Source organism: Mirounga leonina, unplaced genomic scaffold, assembly GCF_011800145.1.
Source record: "Mirounga leonina isolate KUSES-001 unplaced genomic scaffold, KU_Mleo_1.0 Mir_82, whole genome shotgun sequence".
Taxonomy (NCBI): domain Eukaryota; kingdom Metazoa; phylum Chordata; class Mammalia; order Carnivora; family Phocidae; genus Mirounga; species Mirounga leonina.
The window spans coordinates 19941367-19954941 of record NW_023270825.1 but is presented as its reverse complement, the minus strand read 5'-3'; positions in this window follow the sequence as shown (position 1 = coordinate 19954941).

Genomic DNA, 13575 nt, shown 5'->3' with positions numbered 1-13575 from the left:
CCTGCGTAAACTACTAGATTGTGTGTATACCTAGGGTAGGGACTTGTTGTTACTTTTTATATTCCATATGCAGATGTAACAAGCTCAGTAAACACTGGTTGACTATATGATCCAAATTCTATTCACCATCTTTTATCATTTATCATTAATTTATTCATCAAGCAATTATTGTGACTGCTATGAATATGTACTGGGTCAGGTATATCAGATTCACTCATCCAGAGATCATACAGAGAAGTAAAGACAAGAAAAAAGTTGAGTTCAAACCCTCATTAACTATTTAGGTCTTTTGTTGTTTTTAATATTTTGAATGACATATAGAGAATACTGCCACTGGTGAATGTTCAACCTTCCAGCAACGGAGACCAATGCTGGGTTCCCAGTATGACATCATTGCTTGAGAAGAACTGGTTACTGAATGGCAAATTGATTGCACGTGCAAATTCTGGAAATGAGGATCTCAGCCGGCACCATATCCAAGGGGTTATGATGTATCTGATCTGCTGGTATGGGATCCTACATAACATCACACCACACCAAAGAGCTGGGTGAGTTCACAGCAAAAATGGTACACAAAAGGGCCCGTATCGATGGTATCAACAGGGCACATCATGTACTGCACTCCCAAGAAGCTGCCTATCAAAAATAGTGTATGGAAACAGCCTGCAGGGGGCAGAGCCAAACCCCCAGATGGAAGAAAATACTTTTCAGGGAAAGGATGCCCTCCTCCAGGGTACAATGTGTGCCTTGAATCAAAGAGCTTTATATGCCGCTTTTTCCCCCAGTAGGAAGAATACATGTGTCCAAGGAGCTCAAGTGTTTCTACTTAACATCACTTCCAGTGGCCACTTGGGAATATGTGCTTCCTATCCCCACAACTCTGGACTGAGCAGAGTTAGAGGTCCTGTCCCCAATGGGGGAACACAAGCTAGAGGATATGGCAGGAGTGTCATTGAACTGTAACCTTGACTCTAGCAGAGCATTTTGGGCTCCTTGTGTTTAAGGACTGCCAGGCAAGAAGAGACATCACCATCTTGGAAGGATTACCAAATATTGATCATTAAAAAAAAAAAAAAGTAGGACTGCTATTATACAATGAAGAGAATAAGAAATATGTTCATTATTCAAGTGATCCGTGTGAATAACTCCTTCTACTGCCTTGCCTCATTGTCATGGTAAAGAATCCCATTCAGCAATCACATCCTGTTATGGGAGAAATTGTGGCTCCTCCCAAATTGACATTGAAGCCCTAACCCCATCTATGACTTTATTTAGAGATAAGAGCCTGTGAGGAGGTGATAAAAGTTAAGTCAGTAAGAGTGAGGCCTTAATGGGATAGGACTGGTGTCTTTCTAAGAGGAAGGGACACCAGCTATCTCTTTCCCACTCTTTTCCACGTATACACACACAAGAGACCAGCTAAGGCCAGAGAAAGTGGCTGTCTATAAGCCAGGAGCAGAGACCTTAATCAGAATCAACCCTGATGGCACCTTAATCTTGGACCTCCCAGCCTCCAGATCTGGGAGACAATACATTTCTGTTATTTAAACCACCCATTCTGTGGTATTCTGTTACAGTAGATGGAGAATATTAACCCACAGCCTTCAAGGGGCATGATGACCAGGGCTTCAGAGGGTCTGAGTATATTACCACTAAGCCACTGCAGCAAGCAGAATTGCTCCCTGAGCTATGAAGAAGCTGTAATGGATAATGGAGAGAAATGATGAGTATTGATTATGATCATCAGATCATCTGCAACAGTGGGAGCTGTAGCTTATCTCACTAATTGTTCTCCAAGTTTTCTCTACTCATTGAGACCCACCAGAAAATTGGAGGAACTTCTCCCTAGACACCTATGGAAAAGAGTACATAAACAATATAATAGAGGGACAGAGGCTCGGGTCTTATACCCCAGCTGCTGAGAGTGTGGTCAGCGGTCTTCAACTGTCAGCTCATTAGGGATAGCCAGGGCTGCAGAGAATTGCCAATAGCAAGGCCACACCTCTGTGGTAGAAGCCCATGGTTTATATCTGTGGGAGGCAGAACTAAAAAATATTTGGCCAATTTGGCTCAGTGCAGGACAATGAAGGACAGTGTCCACTTCTGCTCCTCCCATGGGGTTGAGGGAGCCACTGGTCTCGATCAAGACTCCATTTCTCTTTACCCAATCCTGCTTTTTCCCTTTCCTTCCTTCGTGGTGATTTCAAAGTCACTTCCTGATAAGCTTCCTGAACAGTAAACAGAGTCTGCTTCCTGGAGAACCCAAACTGTAACATGCTGTGAATGGCATCAATCTTACAAATTGTCATTTAATCCAGAGACTTGAAATGATTTTTTTAAAAAGATTCTATAGTAAAGCTTCATAAAAATAGCCAGATTAAGCATTTTTCTTAAAAAATCAGAATAAGGACATTTTTATATTTTTACTTTAATGTTACTACTAGAATTATAATACAGTTTACATCTAATGATAAGTTTTATATCAAAGTAAATTCCTATTAGATTAAAAAAACAAACAAAAGCCCAGAAATTCACTTAAGGGGAAAACAGTCTAAAAAAAATTCATTTTTTGAAAGAATTTAATTTTGAAGTTTTCAGCAATCTAATATGAAATGTGTAGGACTTCTATTTTTCACTTTTGAATCCATCTAATGTTTTAGTATTTACAAAGAAAGGTAACATATTAAAAATAGAAAAAGTAAGCCAAATTTTCATATAAATTCAAAAAAGATTCAATTTATGTTTTGGGCCAAAGATCATATTCATTCCTTCATCTCAAATCTTTACTTAATTGCATGTCAATAGTTGCAGCAAAACAGCCCATGTGGTGTTAACTGCATAATATATTCATGAAGTGGCGATTTTCTGCATATGAGATGTGTCCGTTTTCTAAGAACAGAGAAATTTCTCAATTACTGTGGTTACATCTATTTGCTACTTTAGAAACTTCCTTCTCTATTCAAACCTAGTGAGACATGTTTTTTTCATGCAAGGCAACAACTCTAAATTTCTACACATATTTGCATGTATAAAGGAGAACTCATGTTTGCAGGTGAGACTTTTTACAGTTAGCTTAGTATTCTCTTGCAAATCCAATCATAAAGCAAGTTTTCATGTACATTTATGGAAATCATAGTACTTGGTAAGAGTCTTTTTCTTTAAAATACCTGTAAAGATTTGTAAGATCTTTAGCAAAAGTTACTATACAGAAAGAGTCCATTCAAAGTAAGGCATATGCCACAGCTTTGTTATGCTTCAGTGTGTAAACAGAATAGTCCCTCTTGGGATTTGTCTTTTTTTTTTTTTTTTTTTTTTAAACTAGGAAATAAATTCCCAGCAAGTTTGAACTTGCTCAAATGGATCATGTAGACCTGGAATGTTCTAGGCTCAATTCTCTGGTTTCATGTTTAGAAAGGAAAAAGAAATCTGAATACAGATAGAAATAATGGCCAGGGGATATTTGAGCCCTAAGGGCACAAAGAGCTCATCTAGTCTAGGTCTCTACAAGGTATATGCCTCCAAACTCCAGATAGATGACAGTATCCAGGTGTTGGAAAATAAGATGTGATGGGCACTATAGCAAATTGGAGAAAGTCTGTTTCTTCTAAAGGCAATCCAATACAATGAAAAAATAAAAAAACCTAATACTCCTGCAAGTTTTAGTCAGTGGGCCACCATTGATGACCCCTGCTAATCTATCCAAACATTTATTTTTTTTACCGATGAGATTCCTGAATACAGTGATTGCAGAAGCTATAATATTAAAAATGAATATTTTCACAGGGAATTTGAAGGGAATGTTCTAGAGATGGAATTCAAGTCTCCTGACACCCAATATAAAGCTGTTTTTCTCAGAGGTTGATGTCTTTGGGATTGAATAAAGTTTGCTCTCTTCAACCAGACATTCCCAAATTCCATTCAAGATTTAACAATTATTTTCAAATGCAACTATAATGTATTAGATTCACTACTATCTAAGCCCTTAGAACTGCAATAAGCTAGATATTCTTTTCTGGGGTATTCAGATTATGAGGCAAACATGATACATGATGTCAAAAAAATTCTGTTTATATATTTCATCAGTGAAAAATAATTTCTGTTTGAGCAATTCCGTTATTTTTCCCATGTGGTGGTATTTTTAGTTCCTAAGTCAGGCATGTCAATGCACAAGGGGTAAAAAAAAAAAAAAAAAAAAAAAAAAAAGCAATTTACAACTCTGCAAAGAAATACAGCCTCTTCCACTTCATTTGTGTTTCATCTTGATTATCAACACATTTGTCATTCCCCTGTAATTTATTCATTATTTTTACCAGAGGAATATGAAGGGAAAAAAGAAGATAAGTGCACTTGTCAAAATATGAAACAGATGCTCTAACAATGATTGGAGACAATTAATGTTCTCAGGATAAAGCAACAGGCTGGATTTGTGTTTAGCTTCAGATTCTTACAGCAAACAGAGTAGGGGAAAATGCAAATGTGAAATAAAGGCTTTACTTTCCAGGCAAAGAAAAACAGTATTCTCTGACTACATTGTTGTGCATTTCTGTTATGATCTGACAGTTTAGATCTTTTCAGTGAAATCATTAAGAACAATGGGACCAAAATGCAAATTGAGCATCTTTGAAGAGTGTGATTCAATGACTCTTTCCTCTGAATCACTGATTTGAAAGTGTACTGCCATGGAAATGGCTATGGGATGGAGGACTGACAAGCAGAATGAAGATACATGTTTGTGTCTGATCACACTTTAATTCCAGTTGGACACAAAGAATAAGTGCCTCCACTTACCTTTGCAGTATATCCTTTGCAATATATTCTTCTATTGAAGTAAAGAGCTTTCAGTTCCATCACCTTCTAGACCCCAGCAATATTTTCCTCTATCCCCATCTGGCTGCCTACACTCGTGATCCTCCGATAGACCTTGTAATCAATATATTCTCATTCCTTGACCATCACCTCTATCCTGATAGCCCAGTTACTTGATCCATCCACTAACTACAGTATTCTGCATCTAACACTTGTCCAACTCCATAAAATTCATTATTGCTGTAGCCAATATCCAGTTACCCTCTCCTTTAAGATCCGTGGGAAGATCATAGTACTCCACACCCAGCTCTGGACTCACTTCAAAGTTATGACCTCTCAAATACCAAATGTGCCCTCATCACTGACAACCAATCCAATGTGTTAGGGTAGAGTAGGCTGTGGGGGAAATAGACCCCAAACACACAATGGCTCAACAGCAGTTTACCTCTCCTTGACGTAACAGTCCAAGGTAACTCTTCGGGTCAGGTCAGGAGATGATTCTCCTCTACTAGTGATCCAGGGGCAGAGACTTCCTCCATCTTCTGGCTTTGTCATCGCCAGAGACTTAGCCATTGACTGTATCCAGCTGGCAGAACAGAAAAGAGGGGTGCATAAAGAGGACTCTTCTGTGTCTTGTTTGAAAATAACACGTCCCTTCTCACATGCCATTAGATAGAGCACAATTGCAGCCACTGTCTTTTTAAAGACTATCTGAAACCTGTAGTTCTGTGACCAGGAAGAAGTAAAAAACAGAGCACCTTTCCAAGTGAACTGAATAAAACCTCAAGAGAGAAAATCATAGATGAACCCAATCATCCCACAGGATCATGAGAGAAAATAGTTTAATTTACTCATTAGGCTTTTGGATGGTTTGTTAGGAAGCAATAGATATCTGGAAGGTTAGACCTAAACACTAAGCATTACTCATGTATATTTTCTACATCTGAGAAGCCACAGTCTGGTAAAGGACTTTAAAGAATGAGTTAAAATGTGAATATAAGGAAATTATGGTGAGTGACATGAGAGGTACGAGTACATGCGGGAAGAGAAGAGGAAAAACTTGTTTAGGAAAGTATCATTTATAAAGAGAAAACAGCTTAAGAAAAATCTATGGTGGCCAAGAGCTAAATTGCTGCTAAGGTTTGGGAACTTCATATAATATATATATGTATGTGTATGTATATAAATAAATCATATGTATGATTTATATATATAAATATAAAATATTTAAAAATATAAAAATATATGTATATATACACATGTATATTTTATACGTATCATAAATGAATCATATATATGACTTATTTATAAATATTTATATATAAATATAAAATATTAAAAATATAAAAATATATGTATATTATATATATATAAATTTTGTCAGAACAATCTAGCAAGGAAGGAATTAATTAAATCAGATTCAAATGTAGCACTGAAAACCTAGACTCTTTTCAGCATGGCACTGTACCTCAAGGAAAGGATAGAAGAAAGTGGGAAGCATCCTTTAAATAGCAGGTTGGGGCACTTCAATAGAAAAAGATGAAGGCTCTGCAAGAGCTTGTCTTTAATCAAAGTAGCAAAAGGGACCCAAAAAATAGTTCTCTGCGGGGAAACCCATGTTCTTACTGCTACTTAAAATATTCACAGGATTTCCTTTTTTAAACTGTTTTCTGATTTGACTATGTAAATTTGTAATGTGGAATCTCTTCTAATATTCATTTTATTAATGTAAGTATTAAAACAAGCATTATTAAATTATTGGAGAATAGGTAATTCAGTCAGTTTTCTGGGTAGCAGGTTTAAATCTTTATACACCATCTTGATTTTAGAGCATTAAGAAGTTTGAGATTTTCTTTTTTATCATTTCTCAATTTTTAGATAGGAATATTTAAGCTCAAAATTGTTAGAGTTCACACAAATTAGCAACAACAGTAATGGGGGAAAAAAAAACATTAACTAGGCAAACAAAAGTATGATCCAGGTATTTGACTTCCAAGTAAGTGCCTTGCTATGTTAAGCTCACTTATTTTTAAAGACTTCTTTTGAAGAAATCATCTGTTTGTCTCTCTCTCAATAAATAGAATATCAGAAACATAAGCACGGTCTTTATTTGATTTTCAGAATAAATTTCTGGAGGACTGACAAAATGCTCTGCTATGATTATTTAAGATTACAGATATATAAAAAACCTTTTGTAAATCTATATTGGCTTGAGGCCACATCTTGAAAGTAATTTTAGGTGTTTATTTAAAAGATTCCCTCATACAATCTTTTTTATCTCTCCTGTTCTTTAGTGCATTAGTTTAATTTTATGGAACCCTACTTGCATTTTTTGTAAGAAAAAACATTTACTGTATTACTGACTATAAAAGTAAGGCATGACTATAATAGAAAACATGGACAATACAAAAGAGTATTTAAAAAGTCACATATAACCTCTCTGCCTGGGCATAACAGTTTCAATTTTCTTTATTCCCCCACTATTATCAATGGAAATATCTTATTCCTCGTGGATCCAGAATTTTATTATGTCTCCAAACACTACCTACAGTTTTACGTACATAGTAAGAGCTCAAAAAAATATATTTTGAATAGGAAGTAATGTATTTCTTTCCCTTGTTTCTTTCCATATCTTTTACATAGTTGGGATTGTCCTATATTAATGAACTTATGACCACCCAACATCCTATGCTCAACGTATTGATATTAGGTCGTAACATATCCATAAATAGTATGCTTAATATCTGCATATGATTCCCTTAGATGGATACCTCAAATACTATGCCCCTAGTTATAATCATTTAGATGGGTACTAAGTTTGCTTGTATAAATAATTTGGTTTTCAAATACCTTAGATGGAGACTGTTTTTTATCTGCCTAAACCCATTACCTATACCCCACCACCCTCTATGTCCTTTGGAGTTGTAATGGTTGGTTGATGACTCAGGGACTGTGATTCCCAGCTCCTCCTAGCAGCTATGTGTGCCCCTGTGACTAAGTCCTTGCCAACAAAATAGGAGGAAAGGTATGCTGTGCTTCTTTCAGGACAAGCCCTTATCTATAACCTATAAGTAACTTGGGTATTTAAATTTCCGTGATATAGAACACTCACCTCTGATGAATACAAAAAAGAGTTTTTGTTCTTGAACCAACATTGCTGGGTCTCTTGTAAGAGCAGCTGAGATATTTGTCATAATTAATGCAGCCTCACACCCCATCACTAAATATGGTTCAGCTTGCACTAGGGGTTAGCTCATCTGTTGTGCTCTTGACTCACAAGGGTTCCTGTCTGAAGTAGGAAACAAGGTTTTCAAGAGTCACTTTTCCTTTGATTAAGTTAAGTTCCAACTAAGAGTTTATCAATAAATGGATAATAGATTGGAGGTTGATTTCCACCTGGAAATCTGTAGGGGTGGGGGAGTGGAACCACACACCTGCTTTGGTAGATCAGGTGTACTCTTTAACAATGGTTCTTAAGTTTTAGTGTGTTCTAGAATCACCTGGAGGGAGGTTAAAATACAGATTTCTCAGGCCACCCCCGGGGTCTCAGTTTCAGTAGACGTGCGGTGGGTCCCCAGGTGATGCTAATGTTGCTGGTCCAGAGATTCCAATTTAAGAACTGCTGTTCTTGAAGAATGAGAGCTCAGTAATTCCAGAATAACAAAGAAGTGGGACAGTAAGGAAAATAATACCTTCCTGAGTTCATTTCTCTGAGTAGGTTTTAAAGGAACTTTACAAAAGTCAGCATTTTCTCCATTTGACAATAATTAGTCAAGCTATTCCACTTGTCTTTATATCTCTAAATACGTGGCAAATACTTTGAACCCACAGTCTGATTGCCGCTTTTTGTTTTTTTCTTCCCTGGGGCAGCTCTAGTCAACATGTGGAAGGACTAACACTGCTGAAACCAAATAATCTACATATCTACTGGATCACTGGTTTGTGAACAGAGAATCCCCCCCCCCCACTAGCTCATTCCAGTCATCAGATGGTTAGCTTATCACTGATGCTTAGCACTGTAAATGATCTACTTGTCATGTAGGGCTATTGATCTTCATGGTTTATCAGAGGATTCTAGATGTCAAAAAAATAAATAAAGGAGAGATACCTGACCGTTGAAACTCATATACCATACTTGTCCTTCCTGCATTCTGGCCATTTCACTGGCTTATAAAACAGCGCTGGTTTAGAGTGTGGGGGAGGTAACATTTAAAGAGACGTATCTCAGGCCTGCGAGATAGTCTATTTGCAAGAGCAGGTGTCTTTCAGGTAAGATGCTTCATAGGTCCTTTGATATTTTTCTTGCAAGACTACTTACAAACCCTTTTGAATCCTGTCACTTTCCTGTTAAGGAGGCTACAATGTCACCCCTACTGTCCTCTGGGTCAAAGTGAAATTTTTCTGTCATTATTCTGTCAAATCAGGATGTGGAGACTGAGGGGGATATCTCAGTCATCATCAATACCAGCTACCTCTACAATGACTCATAATACTTTTTAATGACATAAAACAGATATTGGTATATATTTGTCATCCAGTCTTTATTTTTTATAGGAGGCCATAAATAAGACAAATGACCATTGTTATATAAGACCACGTGCTCCAGAAGATGGAGATAGTTATTTGTAAGAATGAACTGACAGTCTTTGTACTTTCTGATTTAACCCCACCTGTTTTAAGATGTGAAACCACCAAGAAAATTCTGTGCCCTTTACAATATTATTTATAATTAGGTGCTCCATGCTGGAGGAGGGCCAGTGTATGAAAAGGAAAACAATATTAGCAACTGTGAAACTTTGGTTGGACAAATATCCTCAGAGAAGGGAATCATGGGTTTCTAATTCAGGAATTTTACTCGCAAAATTTTACTTTCTGAATCTTCATGCTCTTTATTTTTAATTTAATGCCACATCATGTATCTGTCCTGAAAACGAGGCAAAATCACAGCCATCCTGTATTTCCAGGTCTTAAGAGAATTACCATAGGTCACCATTATGACTAAGACTGAAAATCTTCACAGCTTTGCTTTTAAAAATTTAAACAGGTCACCGTAGCAGTGACAGTTCCTGGCATTTGACATCTTCCCTGGAGACATCAAAAGACTGTCTGAGTGTAAATGGCCTGAGGCACAGCTGCCGAATCAGGAATCTAGAAGATCGGTCTCAATGATCCAGTAACCCTGTTTAGATTGTTGTGTAATGACAAGTCTCTGAGGGAGAGGGCACCACACCTATTATCATACTGTTGTTAAATACACATACCAACCATCACTAAAATATTTACTTCGAGGAGAAGGAATGCTACTTGCATGATATATTTGGTGCCAATTATTTGAGCATATTGAGGCTTTAGGTCTGCTGACGTGTAGATCATAGCCTTCTTCAAGCTGGGGTTGATTCATTCTTAGAATATTCAAGACTCCATCTGACAATTAAGAATGACTTCTCGGATCTAGTTCATCAGGCTAGCACTGCATGTGTAGTCACAAGCCAGACCTCTGGGAGTTGAGATCTCTGCATCACCACTTACCAGCTGTCTCGCCTTGGACTTAGAATCCTGTGATGTAATTATGTCTTAAGTATTCAATTTTCAGTGGACAAGATGAGAAAATGAAGAGACCATACATAGCATAGTGCTTAATGCAAATTAAGTGCTGCATAAATTTAGCCATTATTAATAGAACATGGCTAGTCTTTTTACTTTCTACATGTGTGTATGGCTGTCTGAGGGAGAGTTGGGAGAATGCTACTGGTGAATATCTTTCTCATTGAATATTTGTTTATGCAACAAATTTTCTTTGGTTAGAGGGAGTATCTATGATTAATTTGTAGATGCAACTGGGGTTAGGAAACTTTAGTTGATATCAGTTATGTATCTCTTTGAGATAAATTCCTTTATCATATAATTTCTGATAGAAGAGTGAGCTAAGAACAAGTGTTATTAAAAGGAGAGGATTTTAGGGCGCCTGGGTGGCTCAGTTGGTTAAGCGACTGCCTTCGGCTCAGGTCATGATCCTGGAGTCCCAGGATCGAGTCCCGCATCGGGCTCCCTGCTCAGCAGGGAGTCTGCTTCTCCTTCTGACCCCCCCCCATGCTCTCTCTCTATCTCATTCTCTCTCTCAAATAAATAAATAAAATCTTCAAAAAAAAAAAAAAAAGAGAGGATTTTGAAACTCTTTGCAGGATCCATAGTCGAGTAAGCCCTTCTTGTTGAGTCATTTATCCCATGTAGCTGTTGAGTGACTGTTTTGTGCTAGCCAAATAGGCAACACAGCTAGGATAAAATGGTACACATTACACTGTAATGCTTGTCCTCGTGGGGTTTACATTCTATTTCAAGGCTTTTCCAAAGTACTGTCCCCAGTTGAACATGATATACACTAATGTCCACTAAAACTGTAAATTATACATTTTTGTTGTAATTGTCAGTCTTTACCTGGGGCTTTTTTTTTTTTTTAAGATTTATTTATTTTTATGCTTCTCCCTATGCCTGCCACTCCCCCTGCCTGTGTGTGTGCTCTCTCTCTTTCTCTGACAAATAAATAAGTAAAATATTTTTAAAAAAATAGGGATGACTGGGTGGCTCAGTTGAGTAAGCATCTGACTTCCCCTGAGGTAATGATCCCAGGGTCCTGGGATGGAGCCCCACATCAGGCTCCCTGCTCAGTGGGGAGCCTGCTTCTTCCTCTCCCTCTGCCTGCAGCTCCCCCTGCTTGTGCTCTTTCCCTCTCTCTCTGACTATTAAATAAATAAAATCTTTTAAAAAAATTATTTATTTTTAGAGAGTTGGGAACAGGCGTAGGGAGAGGAAGAAAAAGAATCCTCAAGCAGAATCCCTGTTGAATGCTGAGCCTGATGTGGGGCTCCATTCGAGGACCCTGAGATCATGACCTGAGCCAAAATCAAGAGTTGGCTGCTTAACCAACTGAGCCACCCAAGCTCTTCATAAAGGAAATTGAACTAATACTCTTATTTATTTGATAAATGTTCATTATTGCTTTCTCTCTGCTACTTAGTGGTAACAGTTTCCTATTTTATAAATGTATTATATCCTCATAGCAAACATATTAAGTAAATATTATTTTCCCCACTGTATATACAGGGATTAAGTACCCTGCACAGCAATGCACGAAGTCTGGTGCTGCTTTTATCTCCATTTAGTAGGTCATAAAACAGACTTTTAAAATCAAATAAGTAGGTCAAAGCATTCTTTGAAGTTATTGGCATATAGGATGGGAACTGGACATGTCAGGATTTGAGTACAGGTTCATGAGGATTCCTAAGCCCAAACTCTTGACTGCTAGTGGTACTTGAAAAACAAAGACCTGATTTTATGCCTAGGTCCTAGCTAGACAGTATATTCTTGTGTGAGTTACTCAGAGTCTCTATTTTCCAGTTTAGCTGTTTTTAGTTTAAAATACGGGGCATTCCATCATTGATTGTACATTTATGCATGGTACCACTATCTGTCAAAACCTGGGCTATGAATAGAAGATACAAGGATGAATAAAATATCTTTCATTAATGACCTTCAAAGGTAATGATAATATAGTATTTATATCACAGTATGTGAATACTGAATCAACAGACAACCTCTACAGAATACAATCCATGTTATAGTGAAGCACATGCACACACACACACATTACTAACATACTGGTAAAGATAAAGGGTGATAAAAAAAATGTCTGGGTGAGGGAGGGTCCCCTGTAGACAAGAGCCTTTCTGTCCTTTCCGTATCTGCCTTCCAGGTATGTGGCAGAAATCCATGCCAAAAGAACATTTTGAATGATATAGAAGGTCAGTTTTGAAAATTCTTTTCTCTGTGGACTCTGCCACAAAGTCACACGTTTACAAAGAAATGATACTTGGCATTTCCCAACTAAATTTCAGGGAGGAGGGGCACCCAGGTGGCTCAGTCGGTTAAGCCTCTGCCTTTGGCTCAGGTCATGATCTCAGGGTCCTGGAATGAGCCCCACATGACATTGGGCTCCCTGCTCAGCGGGAAGCCTGCAACTCCCTCTCCCTCTGCCTCTCAGTTCCACCCCCACCCCTGCTCGTATTCTCTCTCTCTCTCATGCTCTCTCTCTCTCAAATAAATAAAATCTTAAAAAAAAAATAAATTTCAGGGAGGATGTAGTACGATAGGTAGAGATGCGTGCCAGACCTCATGCATCTTACTGTTAGTGTGCTAGTCACATATAGCTTACACAGGTAATTAGGATTCTTAATTAAGAGACTTTAAAATATTTTTTTAATTTCTGCAGTATTAAGGATTGATGAATGATTAACCATGCATTAAGGTAGCTATGATGTGTTTGGAGATGTTAGCAGCTGAGGACCCCTTACTAGATATTATAGCATCATTAACAAAGAATACAAAACATTTGACAAAGATATCTGTATCATCTCTTCAGAGGCTTGAAATGATTATCTTAAGTCTGGTACAGAAATCTAAGTAATTTCCATGAATGACTAATGAAATTAAAGGCATTCTATGCAGACAGATATGAATGTAAGTATCATTTTCCTGTAGAAACACTTCACATAATTACATCACTTATACTGTTAAATTTGGGTAATTTTTGACCTGTACTTACTAGTTCTAAATTGGCATTTCAAGACCATCCTTAAAACTAATATTTCCCTATATTATGATGAGGCAATGTCGTATGAGAATTGAAAAAAAAAAAGTAACATATTTAAAAATTGCCATTACTTTGATTTAAAAAAAATAAAATTAGAGTGACATTTTCCTCTGTGGTCTGGC